At 36.3% G+C, this 26,834-nt stretch overlaps 1 non-coding gene across 1 annotated transcript; it reads left to right on the forward strand.

The window, feature by feature from the left end:
- Positions 1–14,179: 14,179 nt before the first annotated feature.
- LOC121231418 (small nucleolar RNA R71) lies at positions 14,180–14,286 on the forward strand. The gene has a single exon (XR_005929476.1). It is a non-coding gene; the product is annotated as a small nucleolar RNA R71 (small nucleolar RNA).
- Positions 14,287–26,834: the final 12,548 nt, after the last annotated feature.

Consider the following 26,834-nt stretch of genomic DNA (forward strand, 5'->3'; position numbering starts at 1 on the left):
ATGTACCGGAATAAAGTGTGTAGACTTTGTCAACAAATCAACGATTACCAAAATGACATCTTTCTTCCTTGGAGACAGGGGTAATCCCATTACAAAGTCCATGGTAATTGTTTCCCATTTCGATTCCGGTATCATAACAGACTGTAATAATCTAGAAGGCAACTGATGTTCAGCTTTTACTTGCTAACATATCAAACACTTAGATACGAACTCAGAAATATCTCGTTTCATTCCCGACCACCAATAAATCTTTTTCAAATCATTATGCATTTTATTACTACCAGGATGTATAAGCATGTTACCATTGTGAGCTTCATTCAAAATCTTTTGTACAACTTTTTGGTACACATACTCTGCCTTTGAATAACAAACAATCATCAGTCCCAATCTTAAATTTTGAGTCAAGAGTCGATTCACTTTGTACCCGTTTTACTTGCAACTTACTATCATTTTTCTGAGCTTCAAAGATTTGTTGCAAAAATGTTTGTCTAGCTTTCAACTCAACTATAAGTAAACCATCATCAGACAACGATAATTGGGCATTCATAGCTGACAATGAAAATAAGTATTTTTCACTCAGAGCATCAGCAACTATATTGGCTTTTCTCGGATGATAGTCAATGATAAGATCATAGTCTTTCAGCAATTCAAGCCACCTGTGCTGCCTCAAATTCAAATCTTTCCGTGACATCAAGTATTTTAGACTTTTATGATTGGTGAATATGTGACACTTTTCACCAAACAAGTAATGCCACCAGATTTTCAATGCAAACACTATAGCCGCCAATTCAAGATCGTGTGTTGGGTAGTTATTTTCATGTGGCTTCAACTATCTTGAAGCATAGGCTACTACTTTACTTTCTTGCATCAAGACAAAGCCTAAACCATTCAATGACGCATCACTTTAAACTAGAAATTTCTTACCCGATTCTGGCCGAACTAGCACTGGAGCTTATACCAATAAAGCTGTTAATCTATCAAAACTCTGTTGGCATTTATTAGTCCACTCAAAATTTTCATCTTTTTGTAGCAAATGAGTCATCCCGGAAGCTATCATTGAAAAACTTTTTACAAACCTCCGATAATAACCAGCTAGTCCCAGAAAACTTCAAACTTCAGACACATTCTTCGGTAGCTTCCAATTAAAAATGGCTGAAATTTTATTCAGGTCTACTTTGACACCTTCAGTAGATACTATTTGGCGTACAATTGTTTCTCTCGTAGAATTTGCAACACTGTTCTAAAATGCTTAGCATGCTCATTTTCATCTCGAGAGTAAACCAAAATATCATCTATAAAAACAGCCACAAACCTGTCTAAATACGGGCTGAAAATTCTGTTCATTAAATCTATAAACACTGCAGGTGCGATTGTCAAGCCGAATGGCATCACAAGAAACTCATAGTGTCCATACCTGGTTCTAAAATATGTCTTTGGCACATCTGACTCTATTACCCGTAGTTGATTATAACCAGAACAGAGATCAATCTTTGAAAATACAGTGGCACACTTTACTAGTCAAACAAGTCATTGATTCGAGGCAATGGATACTTGTTCTTTATTGTAACTTTATTAAGCTATCTATAATCAATGCACAGCCTCAACAATCCATCCTTCTTCTTTACAAATAGAACCGACGCATCCCAAGGTGAGAAACAAGGTCGAGAAAAACCTCGGCCAATCAACTCCTATAACTATACTTTCAGCTCTTTCAATTCAATAGGAGCCATTCTGTAAGGTGCTATGGATATCGGTGTTGTACCCGAAACAAGATCTATAGAGAATTCCACTTCTCTATCTGATGGTAAACCAAGTAATTCCTTTGGGAATACATTAGGAAATTCACATACAGCTGACACTGATTGAATCTTTGACTTAGATACTTTGGTATCCAACACATACGCAAGATAATCATCCTATCCCTTTCTAACATATTTTTGTACTGATATTGCTGAAATCACATTAGGTAGTCCATCTAGTTTATCAGATTCAACATGAAGCAATTCACCATTTTGACATTTCAATACAATATATTTCTGTTTACAGTCCACCACGGTATCATATTGGGTTAACCAATCCATTCCCAAGATCACATCAAATTCATCAAATGGCAATAACATCAAGTGAGCCGAAAAGCAATAACCTTTTACTATCAATGGACAGTTCTTACAAACTTTATCCACCATAACACACTGGCCCAGGGGGTTTGAAACTTTAACCACAATTTTAGTGAATTCATGTAACAACATGTTTTGAGTTAAATCGGAACAGTGGTTTTAAGACCAAAAATTCGTAGTCAAAATATTTATTTTATTATTTTATTAAAGTTTAAAATATGATAGAATTATTTTGTAAAAGTTTCGTAAAGAAATTTTACTTTTTGAATGTTTAATTCGGTAAAAGAGACTAAATCACATAAAATGTAAAAGTGTTTTTCTATTAGTTAAAAGTGTCAAATAGCTTTGGCTTTTAAATATGGTGGCCTTAAATGGTAATTAAACCATTTGAAAGGTGAGTGGACAATTTTGGACAACCATTATGTGATTTTAAAGGTTTTATACTAAGGTTAATTAGGTAATATATCAATTAACATATAATAAATAAAACCAAAATAAAATGTTATCATCTTTGTGGTTCTTTCAACCAAAAATTGAGAAAGCAAAATGCTTAAGGATGCCATTAGGGTTTGGAAACTTGAAGCTTGAATTGATCAAGAAAAGCGAAATATGGACTTGGATCGGGGAAAAGATAAAATTATCGACTAATCGATCCGATTCACTGTTATCACATCTGAGGTAAGTTCGTATGTGATCAGCATTATTACAATTATGCTTTAAATGTTTTCATATTTCATAAATTGTTTTTTTGAACTTATAGTCATGTTTGAAGATGATTCGGATATATATATATGGCACTTAGTGTGCGAGATCGAGATAAATTCGACTATGTAAGGCACTTAGTGTGCGAGATTATAATAGCTTCGGCTATCTATTGGCACTTAGTGTGTGAGATGTCGAGTATTCGATAGTATTCCGAAAAGGTATGAGTTCATTACGAAATTATACAGGTATGTACAAGTAAAGTGTGAAATTCAAATAGAAGAAATTATGAATTTGCATATAAACATATGATTGAGTATATGGAAGGTTTATTGTTATCATGAATTATATGTTATATGTTTCAAATTGATGATTTGAGTATTACGATTTTTTGAGTATATTTCTTACGAACTTACTAAGCTTTATAGCTTACTTTGTTTATTTTTTTATGTTTTATAGCATTTCGAAGTTAGCTCAGATTCGAGGATCGTCAGAGACTTCATCGCACTATCGAACATCTATTTTGGAACTTTTGAAGTTATGTATTTATGGTATATGGCATGTATAGGCTTGAGTCATTTTGAATATGTTTGATGATCATGTAATTATAGGCCATTTAAGCTGGCTTGTGATAGTGAATTTGTTAATTTATTAAGTTGTGTAAATGGCTTTGTTTTGTGATGGAATGCCTCGTGAGAAGTTTTATATTTATGATTGATCGTACTTCAAAACTAACTATTATCACGATGAAGGCAAGTGCACCTATCGAACAGTAGTATAGTTTATAGCAAGATCAGAATGTCGAATCTACAGGAACTAAAAGTACTTGTATTAACTTTCTTTTTATTATCTAGCCTATGAATAAGGGGATTTACTTTATCTAAACTAATTAACTAAACTAAGAATGCACATGAAGAAAATTTGGGAAATACTTTTGGGAAAACTGATTGATTTGGACAATACCCAAGGAAAATTCCACCTAGACTTCACTTGTTACTTAACTCTAAACCAGACGATTTATTCACTTGATCGATCCGTAGAAATCCCTAAGTTATATTATTATCTCTCTCGAGACTAACAATGTCTAACCCTAGGTTGATTAATTGAAACCCCTTTCTAATTAAAACCCCTAGTGTTGCATTAACTCGATCTATGGATTCCCTTATTAGGTTTGACCCTAATCCGGCAGATTTATGTCGCCCTATGTCTAGGGGTGCAATCAACTCCGCTTAATTATGCTAGATCTACTCTCAGACAAGGACTTTTGCTGCTCTAAATAAGCACAACAAAACTTGAATCAATATCCTGGAATATTAAAACAAGAATTAAGAACACATAATAAAGAACAAATCAAGTATTTCTCATATAATTCAGAAAATAATAACAAGATTTATGACAGCCCTAAATTGACCCTAGTCGGGAAGTGGTTTCGGGACTGCTAAATCGAGTCACTGAAGTATTTGAATGTGATATTTATTGTCTAGAATATGTGAATATGAATGTGTGAAAGTTTTAAGCTTCGATTTAGTCGATTGCATGTGAACTTAGTTAATAGGACTTATGTGAGAAAATTTAGAAATGTGCTAGGCAAATGTAAGTGGCCTATTAATGCATGCTATAAAGACGATGGGTTTGCATGTCAAATTACCCAAAATTTGAACTAGTGGCCGGCCATGCTATGGGTTAAAACCTATTATAAACATGTTGTGTTAATGCTTTATGTTAGAAATAATAAAATAAAAAGGGTTAGTAATAAAATAATGGAAATTGGGGGGGTGATGAAAAAAAAGAGAAAAAAAGTTCTCATTTTGTTCTTCTTGACCGAAAAATCAAATGAAAGAAAGGAAGAAAGGTTGAAGAGGTTCGGCCATGCTTGTAACTAGGCTAAGGTATGTTTGATGTTGTTCCATGAGATTCATGCATATTTTTAGTTGTTAGCTTGAGTTCTACCTAGCCCATGGTTTAAATCTTTGCTATGTGATGGAGATGATACTTGGCCATGGGTGTTGTCTTCTTGGTTGGTGTTTGATGTTATGGTGATGAGGCATGAAGATAATTGAATTTGAGTGCTTAATAAAAAGGATTGAATGTGAGTGTGTGTGAGAATTTGAAAAGGATAGGTCTTAACAACTTCATGAAGTATTCGGCCATGGTGCTAAAATGTTGTATTGTGTTTAAACTTAGAATTTTTAGTCATATGGATATGTCTTGTTGTATGAGTGCTTGAACAAACTGTGATTAAATGGATGCATAGATTCAAAGTGGGAAGAATTGGCTATTATGCTTGATACTAATGCCGAATATGAGAATGTTGTACTTGAAAAAAAAAGAAAATGTAGGTGAACATGACAAGTATATTCGGCTTAGGGCATAAGGATATGAAAATTTTGGGTATTTATTTTTGATTGTGTGTGCATGACTATGGATAGTTGGCTGCCAAAAATATTATAAATACATGGTGTATGTTAAATTTATTAAGCTACAAAACATTATACATGTTCGGCCAAAGTAAATTATTTGAGTAAAGTATATCTTGATGGTACATTTCAGCTAGTATAAAATGTATATGGATGTCGTATGACTATGTTTGATTTGGGAAGTAAATTGTTTGATTTAGCTCAAGAGCCTAGAGGATCAAAGTTGGATAAGGGGAAGGAAAAAGTGATCGAATAGCCGTCGAAATCGTTCGACAACATCCGAGGTAAGTCTTTGAGTAATGGAACTTAGTTTATGATTTGATTAAGTTATGACGTATAAGCATAACAAATAAACAGTGATATAATGATTTTACTTGAATTATATGTCGAGATAATTAGTTATACCTATGACGGGTATTCGAATGTGCATAGAGATCATGTCATAAAGCAAATCAATTTATGCTCTTTGTATGTGGCTATTGAGCTGAAAATGGGAATGATTGATAAGTGTCTTGTGTTTGAGTTCTAGTGATGAAAATGAAATATAGATGTGATATGATTTATTGATATACGTGCATGAATATTCAGATGATAACCGGGCTAAGTCCCGAAGGCATTTGTGCGAGTTACTATGATAACCGGGCTAAGTCCCAAAGGCATTTGTGTGAGTTACTATGGTAACCGGGCTATGTCCCGAAGGAATTTGTGCGAGTTACTATATCCGGGCTAAGTCCCGAAGGCATTTGTGCGAGTTACTATATCCGGGCTAAGTCCCGAAGGCATTTGTGCGAGTTACTATATCCGGGCTAAGTCTCGAAGGCAGTTGAGCAAGTAGCTATATCCGGCTAAATCCCGAAGGTACTTGGTTTGGGAATGAGCGATCTTGCTATAATAATTTCAATTAATACGCTCGTAAAATCCTAACGATGAGGTATGTTTCGTATATGCATTGGAATAGTTGATTCCTTTTAAATAGTATTCGCTCAGTCGATTAATAAGCTTCCGGCCTTTGGTTAAGTTGATCCCTTATGTATGAATATAAGGGTTGGAAATGTGAAGTAGGTATGATTTTGAGAATATGTGTATATGAAATTATCCGTTTAGTCATATGAATGCTATACTTCAGTTGTGCCTAATTTCATTGTTCAAAACTTACTAAGCATTAAATGCTTATTCCGTTTCTTTGATTCTCTGTTTTATAGATTTTGGTTCGTCAGCTATCGGAATCGGGAGTGTCAAAGTCGAAGTCACCCACACTATCAAAGCCCTTTTGGTACTCTTTTAGTTGAACTCTGATAATGGCATGTATAGGGCTGCCCTTTTGTTGTTAATCAAGTACTTTGGTATTGCATATATTGGGATAGCCATGTGAAAATGGCTTAAATATTTTGAGCATAGCATTATAATCATTTTGTATATATATGGTTATTGAGAGGTGTGGAAATGCTTGGCAATGATTAGCCATTGGAATGGTTAATCACGATCATATTTTCGTGCTATGTATGTTAAAGGGCTAGTTGAATCATGGAAATTATGAAATAGGTAAAGTCTACATTAAAAACAGATGCCGACAGCAGCAGTGATGTGAATTTGAAAAATCACTAAAAATAGTAGGAATGGAATTAAATATTGAATAAATTATTTAATCGAACCTGTATGAGTCTATTTTCATATAAAAGTAACGAAATGATCGTATGAGCCGTATTTTATGAGATGTTTAAGTTTTCCTGAAACCGGAACAGAGCAATTTCTGGATCCCCTGTTCCGACTTTGGAAATTCATTATAAATTAACCAGAGATAATTAGAAGTCATTCCATATCTGTATAGATTCCTTTTCGAGTCTAGTTTCTTTAGAAATAAACGGCATAAGTATTTAAGCCCTGTACAGGGAGATATATAATTCGTAATATGAGAAGGTCAGAATGGTCAAACCCTGTAACAGGGGAGACTTTAACTAATAAACTGTACTACTTGGCCCGACCAAAAATTCTAGAAAAAAAATTTGTGGATGGATATATGAGTCTAGTTTCAGGTAAAATTTACGGAATCAGTTTTTGAGTTTTGGAACTCCAGATATGATTTTTAAAGTGACTGTGATGCAGTTAACCAGCTTGTCTGGAATTTTAAAATGAACTGTGTTAATAAATGAAATAAGTCTATTAACACCTCGTGTTCGACTCTGGCAACGGTCTTGGGTACGGGGTGTTACAAGATTCGTCTTAGGTTTCATTCCCCTTAGGTATTTAGGGGACTTAGTCCATAATTGTAAAAGGAAACATCTCAGAATAATAATAATAACAAAACATAAAGAAAACCCAAAAACCCCTGAAGGAAATTGAAGGGATATCTTCAGTCTTGAAGGAGAATCTGGCTTCTGAGATGGATCAATCGGCTTTCTTCGAGTAATTCCTTGCCTCCTACTCCGTGTGTAACTTAAGTGCCTCTTCTAGGGTGTTAAGATAGGCTTTAGAATGCTTCCCAACTCTCAAAGGTGCCCTTTTTCGAATAGAATTAGACTTGGGCTCGACAGGGACACACCTGTGTGACACGCCCATGTGCAAGTGCTTCAAACCGTGTTAGAGTCTGTTGAATAGACACGGGCGTGTGGTCTACCCTGTAAGGAAGTCCAGGCCATGTCGATTTCTCACGTTGACCCATTTTCTCTGTTTTTAGCCCATTTCTCACGCTTTTTACTCTTCTATGCTCACCTAAGTATAAAGCATGAAATTAAAGGATTAGGAGCATCAAATTCCATAAATCTAATGATAATTCATCTAAAAATGTGCTAAGCATGGGATAAAATGACTTATCAAATACCCCCACACTTAAGCGTTTGCTTGTCCTCAAGCAAAATCCTCAATTCACAATTTTGAATTCATTTTTCTCAACTTATAATTCCTATCAATAATATCTCAAAATAAACCATAAGTAATCATGCATTGAGAATTCAACTAGAAGAACATCAAAGTTTCAAACATTCCAAGTTGAGCATTTTATCACGAAAACATAGGTGTTTCCTCTCATCTAAGTAATCACCTTTGATTCAAAATATCACAGAACTCAACATCCTCACTAAAGATTCACTCAAATCACTCGAAGTGTTTAAGGACAACAAATTAAGCACTCATCAGTCAATATGAAAATTTATTACCATAGGCTTGCGTGAAAGTCAAATCTCCACCACTATATAATGAGATGATACATCAATCAAAATGTCTTTAGAGGGTTGTAACGTGGCTTTGCTTAGGGGGTGTGGTCAGAAGCTGAAAAAGAAGGTTAGAATCGAAATTGAATTGAAAAGTTACCTAACTAGAAAAAATACTAAAACTGACAAATTACATCCCTAAATAGATGATCTTAGAATTGTGCTTTTCTTCATGGATAACAACGTTTAAATCCAAGCATTACATAATTTTGTAATAATTTTTTTTAAGAACAAATCAAGTAACATAGAACTTTGCTAACTATCAAAAAAATAAAACATAGCTAAGCAATTTATTCAAATCAAATCTCGACAAAAATAGGGATCAAATTAATTGAGTGGATTTCAACAATAACGAGTTATGGGTTAATATTGAGGGTAGATCAATGAATGGCTTGTTAGGCTCAAGGGGGTTCAGTAAGGGTTAGTTATGAGGGTAGACTTTTATGGAGTAAGTGGGTTAAACCGAAGTGCCTTTATCATCTCGACATATCAAATCAACGGTGTGGTCTTGACATGCCTAATCAAAGCAAGTTCTAGAATAACAAATCAATATTGACGAACTCATAGCAACAAGTGAGCATGAAAGAAATAATAGATGCTCTAAAGGCTCAATATCTCACAAAAATTATGGCTTTTTGATGTTAATCTTGTGAATTTCAACTTCAAGATAATACCTAAACTTGGGAAACAACCTAAAAATTTTTAATTATCAAAAATCAACTTATCATGATTGATTCTTTAATTCTTTAAAGTTTAAACAATCAATGCATAAATGCCTATGTTTTAATTCAAGACATATCAATAAAAATCATAAATTAATCAGAATTCATTCTAATAGTGATATGAGTGAGTCACGTGAGAATAAGACAAAATTTAGGGATTTTTCTAATAGTGATATAAATAACCCCCCTACACTTAAGATGTACATTGTCCTCAATGTACAAAGATAGAATTAGTGAAAAATATAGATATAATATCATCAGATAGGGAAAGAAGTGAAACTTCCTAAATGTTAGATGGAATCCTTAAATTGGAGTTATAGAAAGTAATCGACTAAGGCAAGGGTAAGATTGGAGGAGGTTACTCCAATGGTGGTAGAGGTTGGGTCTCACAACCACAGTGTCAAACGAAGAGGTTATCGTGGTGGTCGAGCAAGACATGGCAGTCGTGGAGGACCTTTTCCTGTGGAGTTGCAAATTCCTAAGTAATAGTGAACTTTGGAGCTCTTTCTATATGAGATAGAATCAATTAACTCTTTAGGAAATATAAAGTAGCATGATTACTCGTAAAGAAATGGCTGAAACATAAATTGCTTAATATAAATTTTAAAACCTATGGATGAAGTAAAAATAAAATTAAAGAGAAATAAAATAAAAAGTAGTTTTAAAAAAGATAAAAGTAAAAACATAAAGATAATAAATAGAAATCTTCAAAAATCTTCATCGCCAGATGGTTCGCGAGGTGGGGGTGGCGATGAGATGTGAAGGTGGTGATAAATCTGATGTAAAGTTACATCAATGTGATCAAAGCACTAAAAACATTGCTGCTCGAATCGAGTGAGACGCTCAGAGATGTCAGAGAGTGAAGCAACCGCATGAACTGGGCAATGAATAGGTGGTGGCTGAGAGGGTGGATCCTCGTGGGGTGGTGGGACATCAACAGTAATGTCCTTTGGGTCCTTCTGCTTGGCTAACTGGATGAGGCGGTATTAGGGAGGATCAAATCCACGTCGTCGCTCGATCATCCTCATACGGAGCATACTAGAGATGCCCTGTGGGGACATCTGACCGATGAGGGTGGGGGAGAATGCTTGCGTCGCTGTGTTGAGAAGATCGAAGTACCATGCTAGGTGAGTCACATAATGGAAATGACTCCCTTCCTATGCCACTCTGTCTGATGTCGAATGGCGAGGGCAATGAAATAAGCAAGGTCAAATACGTGCCCATGTGCCATGCTCCATAAAATATAGGCGTCGTTAGTGTTGACAACACCGGTGCTCTCTCGCCATCCTGTCAGGGTGTTGGGCTAGGATGGCGTGTAGGTATCTCAGGGATGGGGCGAGAGCTGATGCCTTGGAGCGGCTAAGGTCATAAGTGGCCGAAGCAGGGACTAGGGCCTTCCAACAGTTTGAAGGCGAATAATGGATGTAGCGATGGAGGCTGTCGAAGTTGTCGTCATCCATGAACTCCTTTGTATACAGTCCTAATGCGACACCAAACTCAGGCATGCTCAACTGGCGAACTAAACCGCTGAGACGAAACTGGACCATTCTATGATCATCGAATTTTGTCATAACGGATTGAAGGTGGAAGGTCGAACATAGCTCTAACGTGAGCTCGAGATATGTCGGCTCAACGATCTCGAAGAAAAAGCCCCATGGATCAGCAGTCAGGAGAGCCCGGACTGCGTCAGCAAGTTGGGTCTGCTCTATGGCGGTCCAGTCAATGCAATAGCCCACCCCTAGGGGTCGGCCCCGTAATATCTGGAATAGTTCCTCCTGTGATCTTGGTGGAGACTGTAGGAATGGGTGCCGAATTTTAGTAGTAGGACCCGAGGATGATGCTACTCCTTTTCGCTTCTTCGAGGCGGGGACGGTGGTTTTCTTACCACGTGGATTTGACATGGTATCTGTAATGAAAAGACGAGTTATTAAAAATAATCCCCAAGAATAGCATGGAAAAGTATGCAAGCATGTTAAAACTAAATAGAAATACTTGATAGGGGTCATGGACCAAATCCTAATGGACAGATATATCAAATCATTATTAGCAATAGTAATACGAGAATAGTACTACGTAGTGAATGGATGCATATGGGATTGATAAAATGGAATATGGTGTGGTTAGGCGTGAAATCCATGGAAACACAAGAATGAATGAATGTATCCTAATACATCGACTAAAATAGAAAATTTCTAAATAAGAACAAAGAGTATAAGAATGACTATTATTAGAAATGTGAAGATTAATAAAAAATAGTCAAATAAAACAAGAAATAACATGAAATTAATAAAAGAAATGAAGATAATAGAGAGAAAAGAATGAACAAATGCAATAGTGCTTGGTAGAGGGAGGAGGTTGGTCGTCCGAGGAGTGGGTGATGTGGATTAGCCACGAGCGTGGGTAAGGAAGATTGCGACGGCTAGGGTTAGGGTTTTTTTTTGGGAAAGGGGATGATGAATAGTGGGGATTTATATAGATTTTGGGGCACACAGGCATGCCCAGCCTGTGTGTTTCATGATTTTCAAATTTGGGCGTGTCTAGAAGTTGGTCCACACCCGTGTTCCTTGGGCATGTTGGTGTACACAGCCGGTCACACGCCTGTGTCCTTTTTCATTCACTTCTCCCACGCCCGTGTATATGTACGCATGCCCGTGTTAATTTGACAGTTTCGACCACGGGTGGTGGGCACAGGCGTGTCGCACGCCTATGTTATTTTCTCAGTTTCTACCACAATTTATAGACATGGGTGTGTCGTACGCCCATGTTGGTTTGGCAGGATTGCCCACGGCCATGTCACACGATCGTGGCAACATATCGAATCCCGTGTTAGGGAAAATTTTTTCTTTGTTTTCACATAACCGTATTACACGGCCGTGTCGCTTCCCGTGGTATGAGCACGGCCTAAGGCACACCCATGTGCCTGGTCGTGTGGATTTGGAAAACCTTTGTTGAAGGACTCAGTTAGTAATTTAGATGTTAAAAACTAAAATTTAAAGAAATCGACAACGTTATTGCTCGGGTTGCTTCCCGAGAAGCGCTTATTTATAGTCTAAGCTAGACTTACCTCTCTGTTGCGTGGTCATGGTGGTGTGAGGAGTTTACACTCCTCATTCCTACTTTCAATTTTATCAAAATAAGGTTTTAAACGAGTACTATTTACCTTAAACGTGCTGAATTCGGAATGAGTGACCTCGACTGTACCGTATGGAAAAATGTTAAGTACCGTAAAAGGGATTGCTCTATTAGGTTCAAAAGTGGTAATACGAGAGTCTGGTGCATCTAATAGTACTTTGTCTCCCACCTTAAGTTTATTTGGTGAAACATTGAGTCTGTCATGGCGTGGTTTTGGTTTATCATGTGTTCTCGGTTTATGTGCACAACATTCATCTAGTTCCTCAATTTGTAGCCTTCCCTCTTCATAGATGGGTCCTTTGTTGTTACTTGAACATGGCTCATGTATGTTCTTCGAACGTATTTCCTGCAAAGAAGGCTGTGCCACATGATCAATATTAGTAGAATTACGAGCTTGAAGAGTGATTGTTTCATCAGCCACACGAAGTGTGAGTTCACCTGTACCAACATCAATAATAGTTCTAGCAGTTGCTAAGAAGGGCCTTCCTAAAATTAAAGGCACGTCACCATCCTCTTCTATGTCTAGAACAAAAAAATCAATTGGGAATATAAATTTTTCAATTTTAACAAGTACAACTTCAATAATACCCCTAGGAAATATGATTGTTTTATCTGCCTATTGAATGCTCATCCTAGTTTGTTTGGGTTTCCCAAGATCTAGTTGTTTAAACATTTTACAGGGCATGACATTAATACTAGCCCCTAAATCAGCCAAAGTATTGTTAATGTTTAAACTACCAATGAAACAAGGAATCATAAAACTCCCTGGATCTTTCATTTGTTGGGTAGCTTATTCTATAGAATGGCTGAGCAAACTGCATTCAACTCTACATGCGACGCCTCATCAAACTTCCGCTTGTTTGCTAAAAGCTCCTTTAAAAATTTAACTGCGTTTGGCATCTGCCAAAGAGCTTCAATAAATGGTAAGTTAATGTGTAATTTCGTTAATAGTTTAAGGAATTTACCAAATTGTTCGTCTGTGTGGTCTTTGCTTATCGTACTAGAGCATGGCACACGAGGTTTGTACTTTCTACTTACTGGTTTTTTCTCATTGTGGTCCATCTCACCTTTACCTTTACTTACCACAATTCCTTGCTTCGGCTTTGGTTCAAGTTTAACTAACCCTTCTTCATCTTGAACGGTAATCACATTAAGCTACTTCTTTCGGTTAGTTTCGGTATTACTAGACAAATTACCTTGTGGTCATTCAGAAGTCAATTTAGCAAGCTATCCTATCTGAGTTTTTATCTCTTGGATCGACACTTGTTGATTCTTAAGTGTTGTCTCAGTATTTTGAAAATGAGTTTCTGACACCGAGATAAATTTTGTTAGCATCTCCTCAAGGTTCGATTTCTTTTCCTGCTGGTAAGGTGGTTGTTGAAAGCCTGGAGGATGTTGTGGCCTTTGATTTCCTTGACCACTCCAGGAGAAGTTGGGAAGGTTCCTCCAACCTGTATTATAAGTATTACTGTATGGGTTATTTTGAGGTCTAGAATTATTGTTACCAATGTATTAAACTTGTTCCTCCTCGATGCTATGGTTTGAAGGATTGATATTCTGTGTGTACTCCTCCTCCATTTGAATTGTACCTCATCACTGGATGTACCTGAGTAGAACCACATAAACCATCAATATTTTTATTTAAAAGTTCTACCTGGTTAGATAGCATAGTAATCGCGTCGAGGTTGAAAACACCAGCTGCTTTTTTCGGCTTTGTTCTCATGACTTGCCACTAATAGTTATTCAGTGACATCTCTTCAATAAATTCGTAAGCCTCTTCAGGTGTTTTATTGTTTAAAGTTCCACCAATGGCTGCGTCGATAAGTTGCCTTGTTGAGGGGTTCATACCATTGTAAAAAGTCTAAACTTGCAGCCATAGAGATAACCCATGGTAAGGGCACGTTCGTAATAAATCCTTGTATCTCTCTCATGCATCATGAAGAGTTTCTAGATCCATCTGCACAAAAGAAGAGATATCATTCCTCAATTTAGCCATTTTAGCCATCGAAAAATATTTAAGTAAAAATTTTTCGGTCATTAGTTCCCAAGTAGTGATTGACCCCCTGGTAACGAGTTCAACCATTGTTTAGCTTTGTTCCTCAATGAGAATGGGAACAACCAAAGGCATATGGCATCGTCATAAATGCCATTGATCTTAAAAGTGTTACAAAACTCTAGAAAATTCGCCAAATGAGTGTTTGGATCCTCGTCCTGCAAACCATCAAACTGAACAAATTGTTGTATCATTTGAATCATGTTAGGTTTCAGTTCAAAATTATTTTTCGCAATAGTAGGTCTAACTATACTCGATTCGGTTCCTGTTAAAGTAGGTTTAGCATAATCATACATAGTATGAGGAGCAGGATTCTGATTTATTGGATCTGCAGCAACCATAGGAGGAAGCTGATTATTCTGATTTTCAGCCATCTCCTCAGTTGTATTATGGATATCGTCCTCTTGTCCTTCCTCTATGTGCCTTAGGCTTCGCCTTATTTCTCTTCGATTTCTGCGAGTTGTACTTTCAATCTCACTATCAAAAAGTAATGGTCCTAACGGGTTTCTTCTAGTCATAAACTATAAAAAAAACCTATCAGAAGAAAATAAAAGAAAATTTAGTAAAATTAACAAAACTAAAAAAAATTTAAATTGCAATAAAATAAATGGTTAAAGTAATAAAAATTAAGCGTTCCTAATATCTTGTTCCCCGACAACGGCGCCAAAAACTTGATAGAATTTCTCGTGATAAGTTTTATATTTATGATTGATCGTACTTGAAAACTAACTATTATCATGATGAAGGCAAGCGCACCTATCGAACAGTAGTATAGTTTATAGCAAGACCAGAATGTCGAACCCACAAGAACTAAAAGTACTAGTATTAACTTTCTTTTTATTATCTAGCCTAAGAATAAGGGGATTTACTTTATCTAAACTAATTAACTAAACTAAGAATGCACAAGAAGAAAATTTGGGAAATACTTCTGGGAAATTTGATTGATTTGGACAATACCCAAGGAAAAATCCACCTAGACTTCACTTGTTACTTACTCTAAACCAGACGATTTATTCACTTGACTCAATCCGTAGAAATCCCTAAGTTATATTATTATCTCTCTCAAGTCTAACAACGTCTAACCCTAGGTTGATTAATTGAAATCTCTTTCTAATTACCCCTAGTGTTGTATTAACTCGATCTATAGATTCCCTTACTAGGTTTGACCCTAATCCGACAGATTTATGTTGCCCTATGTCTAGGGGTACAATTAACTCCGCTTAATTATGCTAGATCCACACTTAGACAGGGACTTTTGCTCCTCTGAATAAGCACATCAAAACTTGAATCAATATCCTAGAATATTAAAATAAGAATTAAGAACAAATCATGTATTTATCATATAATTCAGAAAGTAATAACAAGATCCGATTTAGGTTTCATTCCCCTTAGGTATTTAGGGGACTTAGTTCATAAGTGTAAAAGGAAACATCCCATAAGAATAATAATAACAAAAGATAAAGAAAACCCAAAAACCCCTGAAGGAAACTGAAGGGAGATCTTGAGTCTTGAAGGACAATTCGGCTCTAAGATGGATAAATCAGCTTTCTTCGAGTAATTCCTTGCCTCCTACTCCGTGTCCCTTAAGTGCCTCCTCTAGGGTGTTTAAATAGGCTTTAGAATGCTTCCCAACTCTTAAAGGTGCCCTTTTCCGAATAGAATTAAACTTGGGCTCGACAGGGACACGCTCGTGTGCAAGTGCTTCAAACCGTTTAAAGTCTATTGAATAGACACAGGCGTGTGGTCTACCCGTGTAAGGAAGTCCAGGACGTGTCGATTTCTCATGTTGACCTAATTTCTCTATTTTTGGCCCGTTTCTCGCTTTTTTTACTCTTCTATGCTCACCTAAGTATAAAACATGAAATTAAAGGATTATGAGCATCAAATTCCATAAATCTCATGATAATTCATCCAAAAATGTGCTAAGCATGGGATAAAAACATGTATAAATTATGACTTATCATTTTGAGTTAGGTAATTGACCTATATTGAGTGAATGAAGTAGAATTGATAATGCATGTTGGAATGGTTTAACCATATGAATTATATATGTGAATTATGTTTAGTAAAACAGGTTGAGTTGATAGGTACTTGAATAGGTAAATGACATATAATTGAGTATTGAAATGGTTGAAATGGATATAGTATGATTCTATATTGGTTGATGACGTTTGGCTTCATATTTGTGTCTTAAAATGGTACCAATTGGGCTTGTATAAGTATGTGCAAAATGGGTGGCAAAATGGCTTGGTAAATGGCCTATTTTTGTCCACGTGGATAGAGACACAAGCGTATGTCTCAGCCGTGTGCGACACACAATCATGTTCCACGGCCGTATGTTCCCTGGTGTTGAAATTAAAATGAAGTCAGTATGCTCCACACGGTCTCACACATGGGCGTGTGACTGGCCGTATGGTACAAGTCAGTAAACCCCCTAATTGGCACACGACCTAGCATACGGGCATGTGACTTGGCCGTGTTGAATAAGTAAGTATACCATAACGGTTTGGCACGGCCTGACATACGGCCATGTGTGGCCACATCGAAGGGCACACAGGCATGTGGTTGGCCGTGTGACCCATGTCAGTATGTATGCCCTGTTTTCGTACTGCCTGAGACGTGGGCGTGTTGGAGCCGTGTGAGGCACACGGTCTGTTCACACTGGCGTATGACCTCTGTATGGTTGAAATTTTTCTAAGTTTCCAAAAGTTTTCATATGTTATCAGTTTAGTCCCGTGATTGCATAATATTCGTATCAAGTTTTAAAGATTTATAAAAGAAACATTCTTGAGACTAACTTATTATCACGATTAAGGCAAGTGTACCTATCGAACAATAGTATAGTTCAGCAATACTGGATTGTCGAACCCAAATGTAACATCTCGAAATAGGGCCTAAATGGAATAGTGGTTCTGAAACCACAAATTTGAGATAGAAAAGTTTATTTCGATTAATTTTTATGATTTACCGAGTGATTAGATGCATGTGTTAGAGTATTGATAAGAAATTTTATAGATTGCATGTTTAATTTGCCTATTAGGGCTTATTTACAGAAGTTGCTGTAACAGCCCGATTTAGGGCCTAAACGGAACGATGGTTTTAGAACAATGAATTCGAAGTCGGAAAATTTATTCCGATTAAGTTTTAAAGTTTATTTATTGATTAAAATATTGTGTAAAAAATTCATTAAGTAATTTTACTGATAAAGTGCTTAATTGGACTTTTAGGACTAAAATTCAAAAGTTGCAAAATATGTGTTCTAATTCATAAGTACTTGATTGAAATGAGGGTTTAAAGAGGAGGTCCTTAAATGGTAATTAGACCATTATATTTCATTTAGACAAAAATGGGCATGAATAGGACAAAATTTTAAAGAAAGGCCTTAAGGGCATTTTAGTCATTTGGTAATTAAAAGAAATAAAAATGGAAAATAAAGCCAAAATTGACTCATCTTTTTCATGGAGGCCGAAATTAGCATGGGGGAAGCCATGGCTAGGGTTTTCAAGCTTTCCAAGCTCAATAGTAAGTCCATTCTAGCCCCGTTTTTCAAGTTCTTTACGATTGTGGAATCCCGGTAACTTGATTAAGCTTATTCTAGCAATAATTTAAGCTAGGTTCATATTTGGAAAAATACCAATATGTGAAATGTGTTTATTTTGATGTTTTATGGTAGAATATGAAGGCTGAAATTATGTTAAAAAACTTTTGCTAAGCGGTTTTAAGCAAAAATGAGTAAAATGGCTTAATCGGTAAAAGTTATTATTGTTCATAACTATGTGTTAGAGTGAGAATTTGATGTTGCCATAAAGGGAAAAATGATCAGCATGTCATAAAACATAAGAATAAGGGATGAAGTTTAATGCCCGAGCCTAGGGGCAAAAGTGTAAATATGCAAAAGTTTAGAGGCAAAATTGTAATTTTGCAAAAGTTTGAGTTAAGGACTGTTTTGAATAGTACATTAAATAAATAAGCAAAATATGATGTTTTAGATCCCGAAAATTGAGATTTGAACCTAAAATGGGAAAATCGAGAGTTTGTAAAATGGCCGTTTTAGTATCGAGGTAAGTTCATATGTATAATAAGCATTAATTTATGCATGTTTCAATGTAAAATTGACATATTTACTATGATTTCCGAGGTGTTGAAAGTAAGTATAATTATGATGATTTAAATGTTCAATATTAATTCGACATGGAAATGAGAAAGTATGTAAGTTTGTATGTAAATAGTACATTATCTTTATTATGTTTTTGTATTTCAGCATATTTTATGTATTGTAGCTGATTTTTGAATCTTAATTGACTATTGGAAGTATGGAATCAAGTATTAGAAAGAGAGACAAATCTCGGTTGAACCTTCGAAAAGATTGGATGATACAGATGGTATGTAGCTAGGTCACATGTATGGTGCTGAGTGCACATCATGTGTACAAGAGAGCTACGAGACATTATGATGTAGCTAGGTCACATAGGTGATATTATGTGTACACCATGTAGACAAGAGAGCTACGGGATATATGTAGCTAGGTCGCATGCGTGGTTCCAGGTGAAGGACACCATGTAGACAAGAGAGCTACAAGATAAACTGGCTAGGTCACATGGGTGGTACTAAGTGTTAACCATGTGTACAAGAGAGCCAAAATTATACAAGAGAGCCAAAATTATGTGTGCAATCAAGCTAGGCCACATGAGTGGTGCTAAGTGAAGGCCACTATGTGTACAAGAGAGCTTCGATCTTAAAGGTGGGCTGTGTGCGATACCATTGCGTATCTGTTATTATTCCGAAGCGTGCAACTGGGAAATTGATTAAATGAAATTATGTATGACTTTGTGATGATAAGTGTAAGTATATACGTGTGTAACTTATGAGCAATGTGCTTGATATGTGATTGGAAATTGGAATGATTGTTATGGGAAAGTGATGAATACAATTGAAGTGTGAAAGATCAAAATTGACAATAAAACTGTTCTAGATAGTTGCAGTGATGTGAATCTAAAAATTCACCAAAAATAGTAGAAATAGAATCAGAGACTGAATGAGATATAAAATTAGAGCTTAATGAGTCTATTTTCATATAACAGAAATAGAGCAAGCAAAGGAATTATATATTATGAGATATTTAAGTTTTTGAGAGACTGGTTCAAAATGACTACGTGATCCCCTGTTCTGACTTGGAAAAATCATTAAAATTTGTACAAAACTATTTAAGGAATATAATTTATATGCTTGAAATCCTTAATGAGTCTAGTTTCAAATGAAATAAACAAGAACATCCTTTGAATTCTATACAAGGATAAAATGGATTCGTAGTGAAGAGTGGTCAGAATAGTTGAGCAGTGAAGCAGGGGTAACTTCAATGAATGAAATGTACTAATTGGCTAGACCAAAAATTTTATAAATTTTATGGTAAGAATATATGTGAATCTAGTTTCAAGGAAAATTAACAGTTTGTAATTTGGAGTTTTGTATCTCCAAAAATAAATAATTTAGTAGCTAATACTCTGCTAGACAGCTTATTTTGAACCTGTTTATGATTGTAATAGTGAAAGTATGTGTGTTTGTGATGGTAATATTCCGAGAACATATTGTGACTTTGTTTAATGTATGATAATGTATTGTTTATTAATATTTACATATTTACTTACTAAGCTATAATGCTTACTCCCTCCCTTTCCTATTTCCTATAGTGTCGCAGATGTTAGCTCGAGTTGGAGGTCGCCGGAGGTTAAATCACACTATCAAACTATTGATCGATATATAAAGGTTTTAAAGTATTTTAAGTCTTTGGCATGTATGGAGACTCGTTTAATTGTTATTAAGTTGCTAGGAATTGGCTTAAAATACTAACCTATGTGATTTGAAGGTCTCTATTATATAAAGTCATTTAATGTAGATAGTCTTGATTATGTTATTAATTATGAATCGGTTTTTATACGATGATTAGTGATTAAGTCCGGTAATGCCTCATACCCTGTTCCGGCGTCAAACACGGGTAAGAAGTGTTACACCAAAGGAACTATGAGTACTAGTATTTACTTCCTTTTTATTATCTAGCCTAAAAATTAAGAGGTTTGGTTATCTAAACTAATTACTAACTAAGAATGCACAGAAAGAACACTTAGGAAAATACTTTTGGGAAAATTCGATTGATTGAGACAATACCTAAGGAAAAATCCACCTAGACTTCACTTTTCATTTGACTCTGAATCAGACGATTTATTCATTTGACTTGATCCGTAGAAATCCCTAAGTTATATTATTATCTCTCTCGAGACTAATAACGTCTAACCCTAGGTTGAATAATTGAAATCTCTTTCTAATTAACACCCTAGAATTGCATTAACTCGATCTATGGATTCCCTTATTAGGTTCCACCCTAATCCGGTAAAATCTTGTCACCCTATCTCTAGGTGCGCAATCAACTCCGCTTAATTATGACAAATTTACTCTTAACAAAGTCTATTCCTCCTCTGAATAAGAGCTTAACTTGAATCAATATCCTGGAATATCAAAACAAGATTTAAGAACATATGATTAAGAACAAGTCAAATATTTATCATACAATTAAGATAATAATAACAAGATCCGTCTTAGGTTTCATTCCCCTTAGGTATTTAGGGGGTTTAGTTCATACTTATGAAAGAAAACATCTCAAAAGCATAAAGATAACAAAACATAAGAAAACCCAAAACTCTTGAAGGAACTTGAAGGGAGATCTTCAGTCTTGTTGATGAATCCGGCTTCTGAGATAGATCAATCAGCTTTCCTTGAGTGATCCCTTGCTTCCTACTCTGCGTGCCCCTTCTAAATGCCTCATCAGGTGTTTAAATTGGCTTTGGAATGCCTAAAAGCCCTCAAAATTGGCCATTTCTGTGAGCCCTCAAAATTGGCCATCTCTGAATTGGACTAAACTTGGGCTCGGCAGGGACGCGCCCGTGTGACACACCCATGTGCGATTACTTAAGGTCGTGGTCAAGGCTGTGTGACACGCCCGTGTGAGAAAGTCCAGGCCGTGTTGATTTCCTACGTGGGTCTATTTTCTCCGTTTTCGGCCCGTTTCTCGCTCTTTTTACTCTTATATGCTCACCTAAGTATAAAACATGAAATTAAAGGATTAGGAGCATCGAATTCACCAATTCTAAGGAGAAACCATCCACATATGCACTAAGCATGGGATAAAAATATGTATAAATTATGGTTTATCAAATACCCCCACACTAAAGCTTTTGCTTGTCCTCAAGCAAAATCTTCAACTCACAATCAAAATAAACCCTTCTCAATTTATAATCCCTATCAATAATATCTCAAAATAATCCATAAGTACTCATACATTGAAAATTCAACTAAAAGTACATCAAAGTTTCAAACATTCCAAGTTGAGCATTTTATCACGAAAACATAGGTGTCTCCCCTCACGTAAGTGATTACCTTTAATCAAAATATCACATAGTTTAACATCCTCACTAAAGATTCACTCAAATCGCTCAAGGTGTTGAATCAATATGAAAAGTTATTACCATAGGCTTGCTTGAAAATCAAATCTCCACCACTATAAATTGAACTGATACATCAATCAAAAAGGTCTTTTAGAGGGTTGTAACGTGGCTTTGGTTACGGTTGTGGTCACAAGCTGAAAGAATATGTTAGAATCGAGATTGAATTGAAAAATTACCTAGTTAGAAAAATAACTGGTCACCAGTTGACTACAAGTGAGCTTCTTAGAATATGGAATTAACACTCAAGCTCAAAAACAACGAATTACTACTAATATGTATCGAAGTAATTTTTTTTTAAGAACAAGTCAAATATTTAGAAGAGCAGAACATAACTAAGCAATTTATTCAAATCAAATCTTGACAAAAATAGGGATCAATTTAGGGGATTTCAACAATAATGGGTTATGGGTTAATATTGAGGGTGAATCAATTAATGGTTTGTTAGGCTCAAAGGGGTTCACTAAGGGTTAATTATGAAGGTAAGCTTTTGTGGAGTGAGTGGGTTAAACCTAAGTGCCTTTATCATCTTGACATATCAAATCAAATGGTGTGGTCTTGACATGCATAATCAAGCAAGTTCTAGAATAAGAATTCAATACTGACGCATTCATAATGAAAGTGAGCATGAAAGGAGTAAAATATGCTCTAAAGGTTCAAAATCTCACAAAAATCATGGCTTTTTGATGTTCAAACTTGTGAATTTCAACTCAAGATAATACCTAAACTTAGGGAAACAACCTAAAAGTTTTTAATTCTTCAAAAATCAACTCATCATGCTTGATTCCCTAACGTCTTAAAGTTTAAACAATCAATGCATAATTGCCTATGTTTTAATTCAAGACATATCAATAAAAATCATAAATTAATTAAAATTCATTCTAATAGTGATATAAGTGATTCACGTGAGAATAAGACAAAATTCAGGGATTTCTAATGATGAAATGAACGACCGCCCCACACTTAAGATGTACATTGCCCTCAATGTACAAAGGTAGATATATTGAAAAAGATAAATTTATAATCATAAGATAGGGAGAGGAGTGAAACTTCCTGAATGATGAAGGAACTCCTTGAATTGGAGTGATGGAGAGTAATCGGCCAAAGCAATGACGAGAGTGGAGGACAATACTCCGGTGGTGGTAGAGGTTCATCAATCCATAAATCTTACGCCAAAAGAATATTCTATCTAGTGGTAGCTATGGTCGTGGTCGAGTAGGACATGGCAGTCGTGGAGAACCTTTCCGAATGGAGTTTTTAGTTCCTATGCGATGATGAGCTATGGAGCTCTTTATAACTGTGATAGAATCAAGAACTTTTTAGGGAATATAAAGAAGCATAATTACTCGTAATGAAATAGCCGAAATTAAAATTTGTAAAATAAAAATTATAAAACCTAATAAAAATAGGCTTAAAGAAAATTAAAAAGTATTCTTAAAATAGAATAAAATTAAAAACATAAAATAATAAATAAAATTTTTTAAACATCTTCATCGCTAGATGGTTCGCGAGGTCGGGGTGGCGATGAGATGTGGAAGTGCTGACAAATCTGCTGTAGAGTAGCATCAATGTTATCGAATCACTGAAAACACTGTTGCTCGAATCGAGTAAGGTGCTAAGAGATGTCAGCATATGAAGCCGCCGCATGAACTGGACGAGAGGGGGTGGTGGCTGAGCCGGTGGATCCTCGTGACGTGGAGGGACATCATCAGTAATGTCCTCTGGGTCGTCCTCCTCGGTGGACTGGGTAAGGCGATACTGAGGAGGGTATGTGCCACGTCATTTCTTGATCATCATCATACTTAGCATGCTCGAGATGCCTTGTGAGGACATTTGGCCAATGAGAGTGAAAGAGGATGATTGGGCTACTATGTTGAGGAGCCTGAAGTGCTGAGCCAATCGAGTCACATAGGGCCCGATAGAGATGACCCCTCTTCTGTGCCGCTCCGTTGGGTGGCGAATGGCAAAGGCAATAAGGTAGGCGAGGTCGATGACGTGCCCATTCGCCATACTCCATAAGAAATAGGAGTCGTGGGTGGTGACAACGCTGGTGCTCTCTCGTCTCCCTGTCAGAGTGTGAGCAAGATAGCATGTAGATACCTCAAGGAAGGAGGGAAAGCCGATGCCTTAGAGCAGCTAAGATTGTAGGTGGCAGAGGCAGCAACGAGGTCCCTCCAACATTTCCAGAGGGAGTAGTGGATGTGGCGGTGGAGGGTGTCGAGGTCATTGTCATCCATGAACTCCTCCGTGTACAGCCCTAGTGCAATCCCAAACTCCAGTACGCTCAACTGGCGTACTAGACTACCGAGGCGGAATTGGACCGTTCCAAGATCGTCGAAGTTGGTCATTACGGTCTGAAGATGGAACGTCGAGCAGAGTTCCAATGTAAACTCGAGATATGTTGGCTCGACAATCTCGAAGAAGAGCCCCCACGGGTCAGTCGTTAAGAGGGCTCGAATCGCGTCAACCAAATGAATCTGCTCAAGTGTAGCGCAGTCAATGTAGCGGCCCACACCTAGGGGCCGGGCCCGTAATATCTGATATAATTTCTCCTGGGGTCCCAAGGGAACCTGGAGAAATAGGTGCCTAATCTTTCTGGTAGGACCCGAGGATGACGCTGCTCCTTTCCTCTTCTTCGAGGCGGGAACAGCAGTCTTCTTACCACGTGAGAACGACATTGTACCTGCATTGAAAAATTGAAGTTCAATCAATATACCCCAAGAATAGAATGGAAAATCAAGGCTAAATATGAATATTTTATAAGATTTACGTACGAGATGATAAAAACTAAAACCACTAAATATATCAAGTTAGAGGATTATGGAAATAATGAATGAATGCATGTGAGTAGGCATAAATTTCACGGAAATAAGGAAAGATGGAAGAGTATAGCATAAGGTAGTAACTAAAATGACAAAAAAATTTATTAAACAAGCATGAGTATCTTACTATTCTAACTATGAATATTCAAAAATAGTTCAATATAGAAAAGGAATAATGAAATAAGCAACATATTTAAAGAAAATAGAGAGAAAAGAGTAAACAAACGCAAAAAGAAGGAATTTAGGGAGTCAGAATTGATGTTGTAGGCAGCGCACGGGCTTGGGGGTAGGGCGTGTGGAGTTGTAGCGGCTAAGGTTAGGGATTTTTGAGGAGGGAGATGATGAATAGTGAGGGGTTTATATAGATTTTGGGATAATTTTTGCCCGTGTGTTTCGCAAATTTTGAATTTGGGCGCGTATGACATTCGGCCCATGCCCGTGTGGCTTGGGCGTGTGGGTGAACACGGCCGTGTCACACGACCGTGTCTTGCTTCATTCTCTTCTCCCACGCCCGTGTACATAGGTCCACGCCCATGTTGGTTTTGACAGTGTCGACCACGAGTGGATGGCACGGGTGTGTCGCACGCCCGTGTTACTTCCTCAGTTTCAACCACGATTTCAAGGCACGGACGTGTCTCACTGAGTATATGTGTTCTGGAGAAAGTAATTCAACTTTTTGACGTTGTGCTCCGGCACTGTGTGCTAAAGTTCAAAGGTTATTGGAAAGAGATATATGAGGTTAAATTGATTTGTGATTCTAGAAAGTTAGTGAAAATGTTTCATGAGATTTGAAAGCAGCTTCTTTTGGTAAGATTTTCGGGTACGAAGATCCCTAAAGGGGGAGAGAGTTATAATAACCCGATTTTGGGCCTAGTCGGTATAGTGGTTTCGGGACCACAAATTCTATGAGGAAAACAATTATTTTTTATTATATTTTTATGGTCTACAATTTCACAAAATGATTTCGTGAAAATTTCGTTTGAAAATTTTGACGTTTGGGCACTCAATTTAGTCAAAAGGACTAAATCATAAAAATTGCAAAAGTTGAGTTTTACATGATAGAGGTGTCCAATTGTTATGAAACTTTAAATTGGAGGTCCTTATATGGTAATTAGACCATTGGTTTAGTTGTTGGACAAAAATGGACATGGTTAGGCATGTTTCCAAAGTTTTTCATTAACGGCATTTTGGTCATTTAGTTATTAAAATGAATTAAAAACAAAAATAAAAGCCCAAAATTTTTTCCATCTTCCTCCTTGACCAAAATTTGCAAGAGGAAGCCATGGCTAGGATTTTTTAAGCTTTCAAGCTTGATTGTAAGTCCGTTCTAGGCCCTTTTTTAATGATTTTCACGTTTTTGAAATCCTTGTAACACAATCTAGCTATTTCTACCATTAATTTGAGATATGATGAAGGTATAGGTTTTGAACCATGTCATAAATTTGTGTATTTTGATGTTTAATGGTAGATTATGCATGTTTATGGTTAGAGAAACGACTTTTACTAAGTGATTTTCGATGAAAATGCATAAAAGGACCTATTTGTAAAAGTTATGAAATATGTGTTAAAAATCTAATTTAATGGAAATTTTGGGCTGCTATAAGCATATATGAGGTTTGTCTATGCATGGGTAGTAAAGAATTTGAGTACATTTCATTTTACGAGCCTAGAGACTAAAATGTAAATATGTGAAACTTTAAGGGCAAAAATGTAATTTTTTCATAATGTGATTTTTGGATCACATTGAATAATGTGACTAATAAATAAGCTGAATGTGATGTTATAGATCAAAGAAAAAGAGATTCGGGCCTAGAACAAGGGAAAACGAGTAATTGACGGTTAGGTCCCTCTTTACCATTTTGGTGTCGAGGTAAGTTCGTATGTAAATAATGCTATGTTATGTTTTTATTTTAAATATTCTAAATGCTTTGATAATGTATGAAATAAATGTTGATTCTATGGTTGTATTTGACGAAATTCGGATAAGTGAGAAAAATCTCGTTTGAACATTAGGAATAGAATAGGATACAAGTGACATGTCACTAAGGATATTTGCGATATATGTGTGATTATGTGATATGGGTATTGGTCTCATACGTCTACCAGTGGCTGGGTAGTCCGGCATGTGTTGCGGATACCTGACAGCTTGTGTGAGCAGCACTGCGTAGTT

Source organism: Gossypium hirsutum, chromosome A06 (assembly GCF_007990345.1).
Source record: "Gossypium hirsutum isolate 1008001.06 chromosome A06, Gossypium_hirsutum_v2.1, whole genome shotgun sequence".
Classification (NCBI taxonomy): domain Eukaryota; kingdom Viridiplantae; phylum Streptophyta; class Magnoliopsida; order Malvales; family Malvaceae; genus Gossypium; species Gossypium hirsutum.